General features: G+C 32.1%; 1 protein-coding gene across 2 annotated transcripts in view; it reads left to right on the top strand.

Annotated features, from left to right (window-relative positions):
* Positions 1 to 1,573: 1,573 nt before the first annotated feature.
* The window catches only part of LOC143246537 (sorbin and SH3 domain-containing protein 1-like), a 106,076-nt gene continuing 86,346 nt past the window's right edge, over positions 1,574 to 21,303 (top strand). Inside the window, exon 1 of one of the 2 annotated variants that reach the window (XM_076493405.1) lies at positions 1,574 to 1,723. The gene's annotated coding sequence lies outside the window, so the exon portion shown is untranslated. The remainder of the gene's footprint in view (positions 1,724 to 21,303) is intronic. The other variant, XM_076493406.1, reaches the window with a different exon arrangement.

Raw genomic sequence — 21,303 nt, 5'->3', positions numbered from 1 at the left:
ACATTTTGATGTTTATGTTTAATGAACGTACTAGAGGTTAATTCTGTTATGCATCTTAATGTTTATGTTTAATGAACGTCCTACAGGTTAATTCTGTTATACATCTTGATGTTCCCGTGTGCTGAAGAACCTTGAGCTTAATTGTGTTATAGAGCCTAGTGTTTCGACCTAGTAGATGTCCTGGTGTCATAATCTGGTGGACATCCTAGTATTTTGGTTTGCTTTACATTAGAATGTTTCTTCCTTTTGACTACTAAGGGTTTCGGTTTCTGATTATTCTGAAATATCTCGGTTTGCTTTACGTTCATGTTTTCAACCATCAAATGTTTGTGGATCTTAACATGTTTTGTTTGTTTCACAATATGTTTATTGTTTTAGTCCACATATCTCTGTGTTTTCTTTTGTCGGACATGTTTATGTTTCAGTTTAGTTAACATCTTAATATTTTGTTTTTATATTTTGGTACCTCGTTCTGTTGGATACCTATTATTTTACTTTAGTATGCATTCCGTTATTTCGTTGTGCTGGGAATCTCATGCAGTGTTTTGGTTTTCTAGACATTTCTGTTGGGTTTGTTTGGCATCCTGCTCTTCGCTCCGTTGGACAATGTAGTATTTCTTTTTGTTGTTGTTGTTAATTATCTCATTGTGTTGGAATTTTTAGCGTTTCTGCCTCTCGAATACCCCACAGTTTTTAAATGCGTTGGATATCATGGTGTTTGGATTGCTTTAAATTTGATGTTTTGCTCTAATGACATTATTGAGAAGTTGAGTCTATTGAACATCCCAGAGTTTTGTTTCCCACATATCATAGAGTTTTCTTTACCATATATTCTAGCACTTTGTTTACTCTAAATCTTAGTGTTTTGTTCATCAGATGTTCTATTTTATGTTTGTTCTAAATTCTAGTATTTAGTTTGGTCAATAGTCATAGGTTTTGTTTATTGTATATCCTAGTGTTTTGTTTATTCTATATTCTAGTGTTTTGTATTGCCAAATATAGCGAGGTTATTCTTCTCTTGGCTGGACAATCTAGTTTCTGTTCTACTCTGAAGACATTAAGTTTATGTTACTTTTTGCTTCGTAACAATTTACCTCAGTAGTTTCTGTAAGTTGTTATTACTGCTTGTTATAAAATTTTGTTTTAAATTCTTTATATTGACGTTTTCCTAAGTAATTTTATTTATCTATTCGTATCAACAACTCATAACTTTTCATATGAATATCATAATGATGTAACGATTTCAGCAAATTTAATTTGGACATATTTTAATATTTCTTTAAGTTTATACACTACATTTAGGATGCTTCCTTTGTTAGGCCTATTTAAGTTACTTTATTAATTCATGTTTTTCGATAAGCCTTTCATCTTGATTCATGGCCGTGAAAAACTTTTTTTTTTTCTGGAGTACCTCTTTCAGTAGACGATTTTTTTGTCAAACTTAGCTTGTTGAAGTTGGTGTTGTACTATCTTTAGACGTCTGTATTTTTTACAACTCAGAGCAAAAGGAGGAGACAGCACATGTTGGAAGATCTTCAAAGTAATTTTACCCTCTATTCACGTGAGAGGTACCTCAGAAGACGGTTCAAAGCTTATAAGGGTAATAAGTGCTAAGCACATTGCTTCACGAGAAATCACAGACTAGACTCTATCTGAATCTTATTGAAAACGTCACGTTTTCTCCAGGTTCAACATTTTATACGAGAGAGAGAGAGAGTGGTATGTAAGTATAGGATTTTAGTTTGCTGAATAGCAACTGTTCCCTTATCTTGTAGATACATGATTAAGTGTCTGCAAATCTACGTGTGTGCCCGCCATTCGTGTTAAGAGATACTAGTTTATTGTAATATTTATTATCTAGTTTATTATCAAATATTGTTGATCACTATAATCACTTTCAGTCACGTGTCACGTGCTCAGATAATAGAAATGATTAAGTTTGACGTTCTTTATTTGTAGTTTATTTCTTAGTTTCTCGTAAGTAATTAATAGCAAAAGAATTATGAAAACTAAGTGCATTTTACTATCGTTTTATGAGTACAAAATAAGCTGTATTTCATAACCAATTTAATTTGTTGATGTGTTTGTTAGCATTATTTTTGAAACTGACATTCCAAGTATACTGACATAATAACTCGTACAGCTCACCAATGACTTGTGACGATTCTGTACACTGTATATTTGAAAATATAAGATTATTTGGGGGTCGATGGCTCGAATCCCCGTCCCACCATATACGTTCGCCCTTTCAGCCGTGGGGTCGTACTGTACAGTCAACCCCACTATTCGCTGGTAAAAAAGTAGCCCAAGAGTTGGTGACGGGTAGTAATAATTAGCTGCCTTCCCTCTGGTCTTACACTGCTAAATTAGGGACTGCTAGCGCAGATAGCTCTCGTGTAGCTTTGTGCGAAATTCATAACAAACAAACAGACAGGCAGTCATTTATTCTTAACGAAACTGTTCACATATCCTTCCTAGTTTGCATAAACAAACAAAACATTTTGTTGATTTTCCTAGAATTACTAGCTGACATAATCTAGTGCATCGTGCTGATGTCATCGGTCATTCCTCTTGTGTGAAGACATTTTTACTGTATATCTATGTTTAGTACATTTCACCCCTGGCATGCGTCATTTCTATTTAAAACTTTGTTAACCTTTCTCTAATTTCTTGTACTCCACCTGTCCCGACTAGCTCAGCGGTAAGTCTGAGGGCGTATAACGCTAAAAATTGGGTTTCGATAACCACGGTGAACACTATGGTGTGTCTTTGTACTTAACAACAAATTAAACAAACAGTTCTTGAGTCTGACTGGTATAAATATTAAAGAAAATTCAGGAGTCTTACAAGGCTTCTGGTATCGTCCTGTTTTATCCACTAAAAGCACCGATAAATTTGAAATTTCAAAACAGTAATTTTTAAATTATTGAAATGTACAAATTGTTTAGCCCTTCAACGGCTCTACGGTAATCTTGAGGGCTTACAACGCTTAAAGTACAGGGTTCAATCGCTGAAACTTTAAATAACTTACCTGTTTTACTTTTATATAGAGGATATAGTATTTTAAAATAAGGTGAAGTTTGTTTACCACTCTAGTTGGGTTTCGATTCTCGTTTGACTAAATCAGACAAGTTTGAAAACACTTCACTAAACCATTTAAACACAGGTTTCTGCTTTTCTACAATAGAGTATTTCATTCCATTTCATAAAAATCGGTTATGAATGGTGTGCAGAGTTTCGCTAGTTTTATTTTTTCAACGCAAACCTACGCAATGTATGTGTCGGCTCCGGGGACTGAACTCCAATTTTGTATTTTTTATTCTGTTTGTTTGTTCTTAAACACAAACAGTCACTCATCTTCACACGTAACATTTCAGGTTCTAGAATCTGTTTTGTTTTTTATCGCCAGAAGTTATTTGATGACAGAATTTTGATCTAATGTAGAGTTGTTGATCACACCTGGTCTATCAGTAGTTATTTGATGACAGAATTTTGATCTAATGTAGAGTTGTTGATCACATCTGGTCTATCAGTAGTTATTTGATTACAAGAATTTTGATCTAATGTAGAGTTGTTGATCACATCTGGTCTATCAGTAGTTATTTGATGACAGAATTTTGATCTAATGTAGAGTTGTTGATCACATCTGGTCTATCAGTAGTTATTTGATGACAGAATTTTGATCTAATGTAGAGTTGTTGATCACACCTGGTCTATTAGTAGTTAATTGATGACAGAATTTTGATCTAATGTAGAGTTGTTGATCACATCTGGTCTATCAGTAGTTATTTGATGACAGAATTTTGATCTAATGTAGAGTTGTTGATCACACCTGGTCTATCAGTAGTTATTTGATGACAGAATTTTGATCTAATGTAGAGTTGTTGATCACACCTGGTCTGATCAGTAGTTATTTGATGATCTAATGTAGAGTTGTTGATCACACCTGGTCTATCAGTAGTTATTTGATGACAGAATTTTGATCTAATGTAGAGTTGTTGATCACACCTGGTCTATCAGTAGTTATTTGATGACAGAATTTTGATCTAATGTAGAGTTGTTGATCACATCTGGTCTATCAGTAGTTATTTGATGACAGAATTTTGATCTAATGTAGAGTTGTTGATCACACCTGGTCTATCAGTAGTTATTTGATGACAGAATTTTGATCTAATGTAGAGTTGTTGATCACACCTGGTCTATCAGTAGTTATTTGATGACAGAATTTTGATCTAATGTAGAGTTGTTGATCACATCTGGTCTATCAGTAGTTATTTGATGACAGAATTTTGATCTAATGTAGAGTTGTTGATCACACCTGGTCTATCAGTAGTTATTTGATGACAGAATTTTGATCTAATGTAGAGTTGTTGATCACACCTGGTCTATCAGTAGTTATTTGATTATAAGAGTTTTGATCTAGACTTGGTTTATGGAACCCGTTTGGTTTTGCCAGTAGTTATTTGATTATAAGAGTTTTGATCTAATGTAGAGTTGTTGACCACATCTGGTCTATCAGTAGTTATTTGATTATAAGAGTTTTGATCAAGACTTGGTTTATGGAACCCGTTTTGTTTTTCCAGTAGTTATTTGATTATAAGAGTTTTGATCTAATGTAGAGTTGTTGACCACATCTGGTCTATCAGTAGTTATTTGATTATAAGAGTTTTGATCTAATGTAGAGTTGTTGATCACATCTGGTCTATCAGTAGTTATTTGATGACAGAGTTTTGATCTAATGTAGAGTTGTTGACCACATCTGGTCTATCAGTAGTTATTTGATTATAAGAGTTTTGATCTAATGTAGAGTTGTTGATCACATCTGGTCTATCAGTAGTTATTTGATGACAGAGTTTTGATCTAATGTAGAGTTGTTGATCACATCTGGTCTATCAGTAGTTATTTGATTATAAGAGTTTTGATCTAATGTAGAGTTGTTGATCACATCTGGTCTATCAGTAGTTATTTGATGACAGAGTTTTGATCTAATGTAGAGTTGTTGATCACATCTGGTCTATCAGTAGTTATTTGATTATAAGAGTTTTGATCTAATGTAGAGTTGTTGATCACATCTGGTCTATCAGTAGTTATTTGATTATAAGAGTTTTGATCTAATGTAGAGTTGTTGATCACACCTGGTCTATCAGTAGTTATTTGATTATAAGAGTTTTGATCTAATGTAGAGTTGTTGATCACATCTGGTCTATCAGTAGTTATTTGATTATAAGAGTTTTGATCTAATGTAGAGTTGTTGATCACATCTGGTCTATCAGTAGTTATTTGATTATAAGAATTTTGATCTAATGTAGAGTTGTTGATCACATCTGGTCTATCAGTAGTTATTTGATTATAAGAGTTTTGATCTAATGTAGAGTTGTTGATCACACCTGGTCTATCAGTAGTTATTTGATTATAAGAGTTTTGATCTAATGTAGAGTTGTTGATCACATCTGGTCTATCAGTAGTTATTTGATTATAGAGTTTTGATCTAATGTAGAGTTGTTGATCACATCTGGTCTATCAGTAGTTATTTGATTATAAGAGTTTTGATCTAATGTAGAGTTGTTGATCACATCTGGTCTATCAGTAGTTATTTGATTACAGAATTTTGATCTAATGTAGAGTTGTTGATCACATCTGGTCTATCAGTAGTTATTTGATTATAAGAGTTTTGATCTAATGTAGAGTTGTTGATCACATCTGGTCTATCAGTAGTTAATTGATGACAGAATTTTGATCTAATGTAGAGTTGTTGATCACACCTGGTCTATCAGTAGTTATTTGATTATAAGATTTTGATCTGATGTAGAGTTGTTGATCACATCTGGTCTATCAGTAGTTAATTGATGACAGAATTTTGATCTAATGTAGAGTTGTTGATCACACCTGGTCTATCAGTAGTTATTTGATGACAGAATTTTGATCTGAAGTAGAGTTGTTGATCACATCTGGTCTATCAGTAGTTATTTGATGAATTTTGATCTAATGTAGAGTTGTTGATCACACCTGGTGTATCAGTAGTTATTTGATGACAGAATTTTGATCTAATGTAGAGTTGTTGATCACATCTGGTCTATCAGTAGTTATTTGATGACAGAATTTTGATCTAATGTAGAGTTGTTGATCACATCTGGTCTATCAGTAGTTATTTGATGACAGAATTTTGGTCTAAAGTAGAGTTGTTGATCACATCTGGTCTATCAGTAGTTATTTGATGACAGAATTTTGATCTAATGTAGAGTTGTTGATCACACCTGGTGTATCAGTAGTTATTTGATGACAGAATTTTGATCTAATGTAGAGTTGTTGATCACATCTGGTCTATCAGTAGTTATTTGATGACAGAATTTTGATCTAATGTAGAGTTGTTGATCACATCTGGTCTATCAGTAGTTATTTGATTATAAGAGTTTTGATCTAATGTAGAGTTGTTGATCACACCTGGTCTATCAGTAGTTATTTGATGACAGAATTTTGATCTAATGTAGAGTTGTTGATCACATCTGGTCTATCAGTAGTTATTTGATTATAAGAGTTTTGATCTAATGTAGAGTTGTTGATCACATCTGGTCTATCAGTAGTTATTTGATGACAGAATTTTGATCTAATGTAGAGTTGTTGATCACATCTGGTCTATCAGTAGTTATTTGATGACAGAATTTTGATCTAATGTAGAGTTGTTGATCACATCTGGTCTATCAGTAGTTATTTGATTATAAGAGTTTTGATCTAATGTAGAGTTGTTGATCACACCTGGTCTATCAGTAGTTATTTGATGACAGAATTTTGATCTAATGTAGAGTTGTTGATCACACCTGGTCTATCAGTAGTTATTTGATTATAAGAGTTTTGATCTAATGTAGAGTTGTTGATCACACCTGGTCTATCAGTAGTTATTTGATGACAGAATTTTGATCTAATGTAGAGTTGTTGATCACACCTGGTGTATCAGTAGTTATTTGATGACAGAATTTTGATCTAATGTAGAGTTGTTGATCACACCTGGTGTATCAGTAGTTATTTGATGACAGAATTTTGATCTAATGTAGAGTTCTTGATCACACCTGGTCTATCAGTAGTTATTTGATGACAGAATTTTGATCTAATGTAGAGTTGTTGATCACACCTGGTGTATCAGTAGTTATTTGATGACAGAATTTTGATCTAATGTAGAGTTGTTGATCACACCTGGTGTATCAGTAGTTATTTGATGACAGAATTTTGATCTAATGTAGAGTTGTTGATCACACCTGGTCTATCAGTAGTTATTTGATTATAAGAGTTTTGATCTAATGTAGAGTTGTTGATCACACCTGGTCTATCAGTAGTTATTTGATGACAGAATTTTGATCTAATGTAGAGTTGTCACACTGATCACACCTGGTCTATCAGTAGTTATTTGATGACAGAATTTTGATCTAATGTAGAGTTGTTGATCACACCTGGTCTATCAGTAGTTATTTGATTATAAGAGTTTTGATCTAATGTAGAGTTGTTGATCACACCTGGTCTATCAGTAGTTATTTGATGACAGAATTTTGATCTAATGTAGAGTTGTTGATCACACCTGGTCTATCAGTAGTTATTTGATGACAGAATTTTGATCTAATGTAGAGTTGTTGATCACACCTGGTCTATCAGTAGTTATTTGATTATAAGAGTTTTGATCTAATGTAGAGTTGTTGATCACATCTGGTCTATCAGTAGTTATTTGATTATAAGAGTTTTGATCTAATGTAGAGTTGTTGATCACATCTGGTCTATCAGTAGTTATTTGATTATAAGAGTTTTGATCTAATGTAGAGTTGTTGATCACATCTGGTCTATCAGTAGTTATTTGATTATAAGAGTTTTGATCTAATGTAGAGTTGTTGATCACAGAGTCTGGTCTATCAGTAGTTATTTGATGACAGAATTTTGATCTAATGTAGAGTTGTTGATCACATCTGGTCTATCAGTAGTTATTTGATTATAAGAGTTTTGATCTAATGTAGAGTTGTTGATCACATCTGGTCTATCAGTAGTTATTTGATGACAGAATTTTGATCTAATGTAGAGTTGTTGATCACATCTGGTCTATCAGTAGTTATTTGATGACAGAATTTTGATCTAATGTAGAGTTGTTGATCACATCTGGTCTATCAGTAGTTATTTGATTATAAGAGTTTTGATCTAATGTAGAGTTGTTGATCACACCTGGTCTATCAGTAGTTATTTGATGACAGAATTTTGATCTAATGTAGAGTTGTTGATCACACCTGGTCTATCAGTAGTTATTTGATGACAGAATTTTGATCTAATGTAGAGTTGTTGATCACACCTGGTCTATCAGTAGTTATTTGATGACAAGAATTTTGATCTAATGTAGAGTTGTTGATCACACCTGGTCTATCAGTAGTTATTGATGATACAGAATTTTGATCTAATGTAGAGTTGTTGATCACACCTGGTCTATCAGTAGTTATTTGATTTTTGATCTAAGAGTTTTTTGATCTAATGTAGAGTTGTTGATCACATCTGGTCTATCAGTAGTTATTTGATGACAGAATTTTGATCTAATGTAGAGTTGTTGATCACACCTGGTCTATCAGTAGTTATTTGATGACAGAATTTTGATCTAATGTAGAGTTGTTGATCACACCTGGTCTATCAGTAGTTATTTGATGACAGAATTTTGATCTAATGTAGAGTTGTTGATCACACCTGGTGTATCAGTAGTTATTTGATGACAGAATTTTGATCTAATGTAGAGTTGTTGATCACATCTGGTCTATCAGTAGTTATTTGATGATGACAGAATTTTGATCTAATGTAGAGTTGTTGATCACATCTGGTCTATCAGTAGTTATTTGATGACAGAATTTTGATCTAATGTAGAGTTGTTGATCACATCTGGTCTATCAGTAGTTATTTGATGAAGAATTTTGATCTAATGTAGAGTTGTTGATCACATCTGGTCTATCAGTAGTTATTTGATGACAGAATTTTGATCTAATGTAGAGTTGTTGATCACATCTGGTCTATCAGTAGTTATTTGATGACAGAATTTTTGGATCTAATGTAGAGTTGTTGATCACACCTGGTCTATCAGTAGTTATTTGATGACAGAATTTTGATCTAATGTAGAGTTGTTGATCACACCTGGTCTATCAGTAGTTATTTGATGACAGAATTTTGATCTAATGTAGAGTTGTTGATCACATCTGGTCTATCAGTAGTTATTTGATGACAGAATTTTGATCTAATGTAGAGTTGTTGATCACATCTGGTCTATCAGTAGTTATTTGATGACAAATTTTGATCTAATGTAGAGTTGTTGATCACACCTGGTCTATCAGTAGTTATTTGATGACAGAATTTTGATCTAATGTAGAGTTGTTGATCACACCTGGTCTATCAGTAGTTATTTGATGACAGAATTTTGATCTAATGTAGAGTTGTTGATCACATCCTGGTCTATCAGTAGTTATTTGATGACATCTAATGAGAGTTGTTGATCACATCTTTGATCTAATGTAGAGTTGTTGATCACATCTGGTCTATCAGTAGTTATTTGATGACAGAATTTTGATCTAATGTAGAGTTGTTGATCACACCTGGTCTATCAGTAGTTATTTGATGACAGAATTTTGATCTAATGTAGAGTTGTTGATCACATGGTCTGGTTATTTGATTATGACAGTTTTGATCTATGTAGAGTTGTTGATCAGTAGTTATTTGATGACAGAATTTTGATCTAATGTAGAGTTGTTGATCACATCTGGTCTATCAGTAGTTATTTGATGACAGAATTTTGATCTAATGTAGAGTTGTTGATCACACCTGGTCTATCAGTAGTTATTTGATTATAAGAGTTTTGATCTAATGTAGAGTTGAGTTGATCACACCTGGTCTATCAGTAGTTATTTGATGACAGAATTTTGATCTAATGTAGAGTTGTTGATCACACCTGGTCTATCAGTAGTTATTTGATTATAAGAGTTTTGATCTAATGTAGAGTTGTTGATCACACCTGGTCTATCAGTAGTTATTTGATGACAGAATTTTGATCTAATGTAGAGTTGTTGATCACACCTGGTCTATCAGTAGTTATTTGATGACAGAATTTTGATCTAATGTAGAGTTGTTGATCACATCTGGTCTATCAGTAGTTATTTGATGACAAAATTTTGATCTAATGTAGAGTTGTTGATCACACCTGGTCTATCAGTAGTTATTTGATGACAGAATTTTGATCTAATGTAGAGTTTTGATCTAATGTAGAGTTGATCTGTTGTTGATCACACACTGGTCTATCAGTAGTTATTTGATGACAAGAGTTTTGATCTAATGTAGAGTTGTTGATCACACCTGGTCTATCAGTAGTTATTTGATGACAAATTTTGATCTAATGTAGAGTTGTTGATCACACCTGGTCTATCAGTAGTTATTTGATTATAAGAGTTTTGATCTAATGTAGAGTTGTTGATCACACCTGGTCTATCAGTAGTTATTTGATTATAAGAATTTTGATCTAATGTAGAGTTGTTGATCACACCTGGTCTATCAGTAGTTATTTGATTATAAGAGTTTTGATCTAATGTAGAGTTGTTGATCACATCTGGTCTATCAGTAGTTATTTGATTATAAGAGTTTTGATCTAATGTAGAGTTGTTGATCACATCTGGTCTATCAGTAGTTATTTGATTATAAGAGTTTTGATCTAATGTAGAGTTGTTGATCACATCTGGTCTATCAGTAGTTATTTGATTATAAGAGTTTTGATCTAATGTAGAGTTGTTGATCACATCTGGTCTATCAGTAGTTATTTGATTTTGATCTAATGTAGAGTTGTTGATCACACCTATCATGTAGAGTTGATTAATGTATCATCATCTGGTCTATCAGTAGTTATTTGATGACAGAATTTTGATCTAATGTAGAGTTGTTGATCACATCTGGTCTATCAGTAGTTATTTGATTATAAGTTTTGATCTAATGTAGAGTTGTTGATCACACCTGGTCTATCAGTAGTTATTTGATGACAGAATTTTGATCTAATGTAGAGTTGTTGATCACACCTGGTCTATCAGTAGTTATTTGATGACAGAATTTTGATCTAATGTAGAGTTGTTGATCACACCTGGTCTATCAGTAGTTATTTGATTATAGAGATCACATCTGTTTTGATCTAATGTAGAGTTGTTGATCACACCTGGTCTATCAGTAGTTATTTGATGACAGAATTTTGATCTAATGTAGAGTTGTTGATCACATCTGGTCTATCAGTAGTTATTTGATTATAAGATTTTGATCTAATGTAGAGTTGTTGATCACATCTGGTCTATCAGTAGTTATTTGATTATAAGAGTTTTGATCTAATGTAGAGTTGTTGATCACACCTGGTCTATCAGTAGTTATTTGATGACAGAATTTTGATCTAATGTAGAGTTGTTGATCACACCTGGTCTATCAGTAGTTATTTGATGACAGAATTTTGATCTAATGTAGAGTTGTTGATCACACCTGGTCTATCAGTAGTTATTTGATGACAAGAATTTTGATCTAATGTAGAGTTGTTGATCACATCTGGTCTATCAGTAGTTATTTGATGACAGAATTTTGATCTAATGTAGAGTTGTTGATCACACCTGGTCTATCAGTAGTTATTTGATGACAAATTTTGATCTAATGTAGAGTTGTTGATCACACCTGGTCTATCAGTAGTTATTTGATGACAGAATTTTGATCTAATGTAGAGTTGTTGATCACACCTGGTCTATCAGTAGTTATTTGATGACAAGAATTTTGATCTAATGTAGAGTTGTTGATCACACCTGGTCTATCAGTAGTTATTTGATTATAAGAGTTTTGATCTAATGTAGAGTTGTTGATCACACCTGGTCTATCAGTAGTTATTTGATGATAAATTTTGATCTAATGTAGAGTTGTTGATCACACCTGGTCTATCAGTAGTTATTTGATTATAAGAGTTTTGATCTAATGTAGAGTTGTTGATCACATCTGGTCTATCAGTAGTTATTTGATTATAAGAGTTTTGATCTAATGTAGAGTTGTTGATCACACCTGGTCTATCAGTAGTTATTTGATTATAAGAGTTTTGATCTAATGTAGAGTTGTTGATCACATCTGGTCTATCAGTAGTTATTTGATTATAAGAGTTTTGATCTAATGTAGAGTTGTTGATCACATCTGGTCTATCAGTAGTTATTTGATTATAAGATTTTGATCTAATGTAGAGTTGTTGATCACACCTGGTCTATCAGTAGTTATTTGATTATAAGAGTTTTGATCTAATGTAGAGTTGTTGATCACACCTGGTCTATCAGTAGTTATTTTTGATTATAAGATCACATCTGGTTTTAGTTATTTGATCTAATGTAGAGTTGTTGATCACATCTGGTCTATCAGTAGTTATTTGATTATAAGAGTTTTGATCTAATGTAGAGTTGTTGATCACATCTGGTCTATCAGTAGTTATTTGATTATAAGAGTTTTGATCTAATGTAGAGTTGTTGATCACACCTGGTCTATCAGTAGTTATTTGATTATAAGAGTTTTGATCTAATGTAGAGTTGTTGATCACATCTGGTCTATCAGTAGTTATTTGATTATAAGAGTTTTGATCTAATGTAGAGTTGTTGATCACACCTGGTCTATCAGTAGTTATTTGATTATAAGAGTTTTGATCTAATGTAGAGTTGTTGATCACATCTGGTCTATCAGTAGTTATTTGATTATAAGAGTTTTGATCTAATGTAGAGTTGTTGATCACACCTGGTCTATCAGTAGTTATTTGATTATAAGAGTTTTGATCTAATGTAGAGTTGTTGATCACATCTGGTCTATCAGTAGTTATTTGATTATAAGAGTTTTGATCTAATGTAGAGTTGTTGATCACATCTGGTCTATCAGTAGTTATTTGATTATAAGAGTTTTGATCTAATGTAGAGTTGTTGATCACATCTGGTCTATCAGTAGTTATTTGATTATAAGAGTTTTGATCTAATGTAGAGTTGTTGATCACATCTGGTCTATCAGTAGTTATTTGATTATAAGAGTTTTGATCTAATGTAGAGTTGTTGATCACATCTGGTCTATCAGTAGTTATTTGATTATAAGAGTTTTGATCTAATGTAGAGTTGTTGATCACATCTGGTCTATCAGTAGTTATTTGATTATAAGAGTTTTGATCTAATGTAGAGTTGTTGATCACATCTGGTCTATCAGTAGTTATTTGATTATAAGAGTTTTGATCTAATGTAGAGTTGTTGATCACATCTGGTCTATCAGTAGTTATTTGATTATAAGAGTTTTGATCTAATGTAGAGTTGTTGATCACATCTGGTCTATCAGTAGTTATTTGATTATAAGAGTTTTGATCTAATGTAGAGTTGTTGATCACATCTGGTCTATCAGTAGTTATTTGATTATAAGAGTTTTGATCTAATGTAGAGTTGTTGATCACATCTGGTCTATCAGTAGTTATTTGATTATAAGAGTTTTGATCTAATGTAGAGTTGTTGATCACATCTGGTCTATCAGTAGTTATTTGATTATAAGAGTTTTGATCTAATGTAGAGTTGTTGATCACACCTGGTCTATCAGTAGTTATTTGATTATAAGAGTTTTGATCTAATGTAGAGTTGTTGATCACATCTGGTCTATCAGTAGTTATTTGATTATAAGAGTTTTGATCTAATGTAGAGTTGTTGATCACATCTGGTCTATCAGTAGTTATTTGATTATAAGAGTTTTGATCTAATGTAGAGTTGTTGATCACATCTGGTCTATCAGTAGTTATTTGATTATAAGAGTTTTGATCTAATGTAGAGTTGTTGATCACATCTGGTCTATCAGTAGTTATTTGATTATAAGAGTTTTGATCTAATGTAGAGTTGTTGATCACACCTGGTCTATCAGTAGTTATTTGATCTATGTAGAGTTGTTGATCACAGGTCTATCAGTAGTTTTGATCTAATGTAGAGTTGTTGATCACATCTGGTCTATCAGTAGTTATTTGATTATAAGAGTTTTGATCTAATGTAGAGTTGTTGATCACATCTGGTCTATCAGTAGTTATTTGATTATAAGAGTTTTGATCTAATGTAGAGTTGTTGATCACATCTGGTCTATCAGTAGTTATTTGATTATAAGAGTTTTGATCTAATGTAGAGTTGTTGATCACATCTGGTCTATCAGTAGTTATTTGATTATAAGAGTTTTGATCTAATGTAGAGTTGTTGATCACATCTGGTCTATCAGTAGTTATTTGATTATAAGAGTTTTGATCTAATGTAGAGTTGTTGATCACATCTGGTCTATCAGTAGTTATTTGATTATAAGAGTTTTGATCTAATGTAGAGTTGTTGATCACACCTGGTCTGTAGTTATTTGATTATAGAGTATCTAGTAGAGTTGTTGATCACATCTGGTCTATCAGTAGTTATTTGATTATAAGAGTTTTGATCTAATGTAGAGTTGTTGATCACATCTGGTCTATCAGTAGTTATTTGATTATAAGAGTTTTGATCTAATGTAGAGTTGTTGATCACATCTGGTCTATCAGTAGTTATTTGATTACAAGAATTTTGATCTAATGTAGAGTTGTTGATCACATCACATCTGGTCTATCAGTAGTTATTTGATTATAGAGTTTTGATCTAATGTAGAGTTGTTGATCACATCTGGTCTATCAGTAGTTATTTGATTATAAGAGTTTTGATCTAATGTAGAGTTGTTGATCACACCTGGTCTATCAGTAGTTATTTGATTATAAGAATTTTGATCTAATGTAGAGTTGTTGATCACATCTGGTCTATCAGTAGTTATTTGATTATAAGAGTTTTGATCTAATGTAGAGTTGTTGATCACACCTGGTCTATCAGTAGTTATTTGATTATAAGAATTTTGATCTAATGTAGAGTTGTTGATCACATCTGGTCTATCAGTAGTTATTTGATTATAAGAGTTTTGATCTAATGTAGAGTTGTTGATCACATCTGGTCTATCAGTAGTTATTTGATTATAAGAGTTTTGATCTAATGTAGAGTTGTTGATCACATCTGGTCTATCAGTAGTTATTTGATTATAAGAGTTTTGATCTAATGTAGAGTTGTTGATCACATCTGGTCTATCAGTAGTTATTTGATTATAAGAGTTTTGATCTAATGTAGAGTTGTTGATCACACCTGGTCTATCAGTAGTTATTTGATTATAAGAGTTTTGATCTAATGTAGAGTTGTTGATCACATCTGGTCTATCAGTAGTTATTTGATGACAGAATTTTGATCTAATGTAGAGTTGTTGATCACACCTGGTCTATCAGTAGTTATTTGATTACAAGAATTTTGATCTAATGTAGAGTTGTTGATCACACCTGGTCTATCAGTAGTTATTTGATTATAAGAGTTTTGATCTAATGTAGAGTTGTTGATCACACCTGGTCTATCAGTAGTTATTTGATTACAGAATTTTGATCTAATGTAGAGTTGTTGATCACACCTGGTGTATCAGTAGTTATTTGATGACAGAATTTTGATCTAATGTAGAGTTGTTGATCACATCTGGTCTATCAGTAGTTATTTGATGACAGAATTTTGATCTAATGTAGAGTTGTTGATCACACCTGGTCTATCAGTAGTTATTTGATGACAGAATTTTGATCTAATGTAGAGCTGTTGATCACACCTGGTCTATCAGTAGTTATTTGATGATAAGAATTTTGATCTAATGTAGAGTTGTTGATCACACCTGGTCTATCAGTAGTTATTTGATTATAAGAGTTTTGATCTAATGTAGAGTTGTTGATCACACCTGGTCTATCAGTAGTTATTTGATGACAGAATTTTGATCTAATGTAGAGTTGTTGATCACATCAGTAGTTATTTGATATTTTGATCTAATGTAGAGTTGTTGATCACACCTGGTCTATCAGTAGTTATTTGATGACAGATTTTGATCTAATGTAGAGTTGTTGATCACACCTGTAGGTTGTTGATCACATCTGGTCTATCAGTAGTTATTTGATTATAAGAGTTTTGATCTAATGTAGAGTTGTTGATCACACCTGGTCTATCAGTAGTTATTTGATTATTAGAATTTTGATCTAATGTAGAGTTGTTGATCACACCTGGTCTATCAGTAGTTATTTGATTATAGAATTTTGATCTAATGTAGAGTTGTTGATCACATCTGGTCTATCAGTAGTTATTTGATTATAAGAGTTTTGATCTAATGTAGAGTTGTTGATCACATCTGGTCTATCAGTAGTTATTTGATGACAGAAGTTTTGATCTAATGTAGAGTTGTTGATCACACCTGGTCTATCAGTAGTTATTTGATGACAGAATTTTGATCTAATGTAGAGTTGTTGATCACATCTGGTCTGGTCTATCAGTAGAGTTGTTGATTTGATCAGTAGTTATTTGATTATAAGAGTTTTGATCTAATGTAGAGTTGTTGATCACACCTGGTCTATCAGTAGTTATTGATGACAGAATTTTGATCTAATGTAGAGTTGTTGATCACACCTGGTCTATCAGTAGTTATTTGATGACAGAATTTTGATCTAATGTAGAGTTGTTGATCACACCTGGTCTATCAGTAGTTATTTGATTATATGCAAGAGTTTTGATCTAATGTAGAGTTGTTGATCACACCTGGTCTATCAGTAGTTATTTGATTATAAGAGTTTTGATCTAATGTAGAGTTGTTGATCACATCTGGTCTATCAGTAGTTATTTGATTATAAGAGTTTTGATCTAATGTAGAGTTGTTGATCACATCTGGTCTATCAGTAGTTATTTGATTATAAGATCAGTTTTTTGATCTAATGTAGAGTTGTTGATCACATCCTGGTCTATCTAATGTAGTTATTTGATCAGTAGTTATTTGATGAGTTTTTGATCTAATGTAGAGTTGTTGATCACATCTGGTCTATCAGTAGTTATTTGATGACAAGAATTTTGATCTAATGTAGAGTTGTTGATCACACCTGGTCTATCAGTAGTTATTTGATGACAGAATTTTGATCTAATGTAGAGTTGTTGATCACATCTGGTCTATCAGTAGTTATTTGATTATAAGAGTTTTGATCTAATGTAGAGTTGTTGATCACATCTGGTCTATCAGTAGTTATTTGATTATAAGAGTTTTGATCTAATGTAGAGTTGTTGATCACACCTGGTCTATCAGTAGTTAGATTGAGTTTTGATCAATGTAGAGTTGTTGATCACATCTGGTCTATCAGTAGTTATTTGATTATAAGAGTTTTGATCTAATGTAGAGTTGTTGATCACATCTGGTCTATCAGTAGTTATTTGATTATAAGAGTTTTGATCTAATGTAGAGTTGTTGATCACATCTGGTCTATCAGTAGTTATTTGATTATAAGAGTTTTGATCTAATGTAGAGTTGTTGATCACATCTGGTCTATCAGTAGTTATTTGATTATAAGAGTTTTGATCTAATGTAGAGTTGTTGATCACACCTGGTCTATCAGTAGTTATTTGATTATTTGATTATAATGAGTTTTGATCTAATGTAGAGTTGTTGATCACATCTGGTCTATCAGTAGTTATTTGATTATAAGAATTTTGATCTAATGTAGAGTTGTTGATCACACCTGGTCTATCAGTAGTTATTTGATTATAAAATTTTGAGTTTTGATCTAATGTAGAGTTGTTGATCACACCTGGTCTATCAGTAGTTATTTGATGACAGAGTTTTGATCTAATGTAGAGTTGTTGATCACACCTGGTCTATCAGTAGTTATTTGATTATAAGAGTTTTGATCTAATGTAGAGTTGTTGATCACATCTGGTCTATCAGTAGTTATTTGATTATAAGAGTTTTGATCTAATGTAGAGTTGTTGATCACATCTGGTCTATCAGTAGTTATTTGATTATAAGAATTTTGATCTAATGTAGAGTTGTTGATCACATCTGGTCTATCAGTAGTTATTTGATTATAAGAGTTTTGATCTAATGTAGAGTTGTTGATCACATCTGGTCTATCAGTAGTTATTTGATGACAGAATTTTGATCTAATGTAGAGTTGTTGATCACACCTGGTCTATCAGTAGTTATTTGATTATACAGAGTTTTGATCTAATGTAGAGTTGTTGATCACACCTGGTCTATCAGTAGTTATTTGATTATAAGAGTTTTGATCTAATGTAGAGTTGTTGATCACACCTGGTCTATCAGTAGTTATTTGATTACAAGAGTTTTGATCTAATGTAGAGTTGTTGATCACATCTGGTCTATCAGTAGTTATTTGATTATAAGAGTTTTGATCTAATGTAGAGTTGTTGATCACATCTGGTCTATCAGTAGTTATTTGATTATAAGAGTTTTGATCTAATGTAGAGTTGTTGATCACATCTGGTCTATCAGTAGTTATTTGATTATAAGAGTTTTGATCTAATGTAGAGTTGTTGATCACATCTGGTCTATCAGTAGTTATTTGATTATAAGAGTTTTGATCTAATGTAGAGTTGTTGATCACATCTGGTCTATCAGTAGTTATTTGATTATAAGAGTTTTGATCTAATGTAGAGTTGTTGATCACATCTGGTCTATCAGTAGTTATTTGATTATAAGAGTTTTGATCTAATGTAGAGTTGTTGATCACATCTGGTCTATCAGTAGTTATTTGATTATAAGAGTTTTGATCTAATGTAGAGTTGTTGATCACATCTGGTCTATCAGTAGTTATTTGATTATAAGAGTTTTGATCTAATGTAGAGTTGTTGATCACATCTGGTCTATCAGTAGTTATTTGATTATAAGAGTTTTGATCTAATGTAGAGTTGTTGATCACATCTGGTCTATCAGTAGTTATTTGATTATAAGAGTTTTGATCTAATGTAGAGTTGTTGATCACACCTGGTCTATCAGTAGTTATTTGATTATAAGAGTTTTGATCTAATGTAGAGTTGTTGATCACATCTGGTCTATCAGTAGTTATTTGATTATAAGAGTTTTGATCTAATGTAGAGTTGTTGATCACATCTGGTCTATCAGTAGTTATTTGATTATAAGAGTTTTGATCTAATGTAGAGTTGTTGATCACATCTGGTCTATCAGTAGTTATTTGATTATAAGAGTTTTGATCTAATGTAGAGTTGTTGATCACATCTGGTCTATCAGTAGTTATTTGATTATAAGAGTTTTGATCTAATGTAGAGTTGTTGATCACATCTGGTCTATCAGTAGTTATTTGATTATAAGAGTTTTGATCTAATGTAGAGTTGTTGATCACATCTGGTCTATCAGTAGTTATTTGATTATAAGAGTTTTGATCTAATGTAGAGTTGTTGATCACATCTGGTCTATCAGTAGTTATTTGATTATAAGAGTTTTGATCTAATGTAGAGTTGTTGATCACACCTGGTCTATCAGTAGTTATTTGATTATAAGAGTTTTGATCTAATGTAGAGTTGTTGATCACATCTGGTCTATCAGTAGTTATTTGATTATAAGAGTTTTGATCTAATGTAGAGTTGTTGATCACATCTGGTCTATCAGTAGTTATTTGATTATAAGAGTTTTGATCTAATGTAGAGTTGTTGATCACATCTGGTCTATCAGTAGTTATTTGATTATAAGAGTTTTGATCTAATGTAGAGTTGTTGATCACATCTGGTCTATCAGTAGTTATTTGATTATAAGAGTTTTGATCTAATGTAGAGTTGTTGATCACATCTGGTCTATCAGTAGTTATTTGATTATAAGAGTTTTGATCTAATGTAGAGTTGTTGATCACACCTGGTCTATCAGTAGTTATTTGATTATAAGAGTTTTGATCTAATGTAGAGTTGTTGATCACACCTGGTCTATCAGTAGTTATTTGATTATAAGAGTTTTGATCTAATGTAGAGTTGTTGATCACACCTGGTCTATCAGTAGTTATTTGATTATAAGAGTTTTGATCTAATGTAGAGTTGTTGATCACATCTGGTCTATCAGTAGTTATTTGATTATAAGAGTTTTGATCTAATGTAGAGTTGTTGATCACATCTGGTCTATCAGTAGTTATTTGATTATAAGAGTTTTGATCTAATGTAGAGTTGTTGATCACATCTGGTCTATCAGTAGTTATTTGATTATAAGAGTTTTGATCTAATGTAGAGTTGTTGATCACATCTGGTCTATCAGTAGTTATTTGATTATAAGAATTTTGATCTAATGTAGAGTTGTTGATCACACCTGGTCTATCAGTAGTTTTTGATCTAATGTAGAGTTGTTGATCACATCTGGTCTATCAGTAGTTATTTGATGACAGAATTTTGATCTAATGTAGAGTTGTTGATCACACCTGGTCTATCAGTAGTTATTTGATTATAAGAGTTTTGATCTAATGTAGAGTTGTTGATCACATCTGGTCTATCAGTAGTTATTTGATTATAAGAGTTTTGATCTAATGTAGAGTTGTTGATCACATCTGGTCTATCAGTAGTTATTTGATTATAAGAGTTTTGATCTAATGTAGAGTTGTTGATCACATCTGGTCTATCAGTAGTTATTTGATTATAAGAATTTTGATCTAATGTAGAGTTGTTGATCACACCTGGTCTATCAGTAGTTATTTGATTATAAGAGTTTTGATCTAATGTAGAGTTGTTGATCACACCTGGTCTATCAGTAGTTATTTGATGACAGAATTTTGATCTAATGTAGAGTTGTTGATCACACCTGGTCTATCAGTAGTTATTTGATTATAAGAGTTTTGATCTAATGTAGAGTTGTTGATCACATCTGGTCTATCAGTAGTTATTTGATTATAAGAGTTTTGATCTAATGTAGAGTTGTTGATCACATCTGGTCTATCAGTAGTTATTTGATTATAAGATCTAATGTTTTGATCTAATGTAGAGTTGTTGATCACACCTGGTCTATCAGTAGTTATTTGATTATAAGAGTTTTGATCTAATGTAGAGTTGTTGATCACATCTGGTCTATCAGTAGTTATTTGATGACAGAATTTTGATCTAATGTAGAGTTGTTGATCACACCTGGTCTATCAGTAGTTATTTGATGATAAGAATTTTGATCTAATGTAGAGTTGTTGATCACACCTGGTCTATCAGTAGTTATTTGATGACAGAATTTTGATCTAATGTAGAGTTGTTGATCACACCTGGTCTATCAGTAGTTATTTGATGACAGAATTTTGATCTAATGTAGAGTTGTTGATCACACCTGGTCTATCAGTAGTTATTTGATTATAAGAGTTTTGATCTAATGTAGAGTTGTTGATCACATCTGGTCTATCAGTAGTTATTTGATGACAGAGAT

Source organism: Tachypleus tridentatus, chromosome 3, assembly GCF_004210375.1.
Source record: "Tachypleus tridentatus isolate NWPU-2018 chromosome 3, ASM421037v1, whole genome shotgun sequence".
NCBI lineage: Eukaryota > Metazoa > Arthropoda > Merostomata > Xiphosura > Limulidae > Tachypleus > Tachypleus tridentatus.
This window is presented reverse-complemented; position numbering and strand designations above follow the sequence as displayed.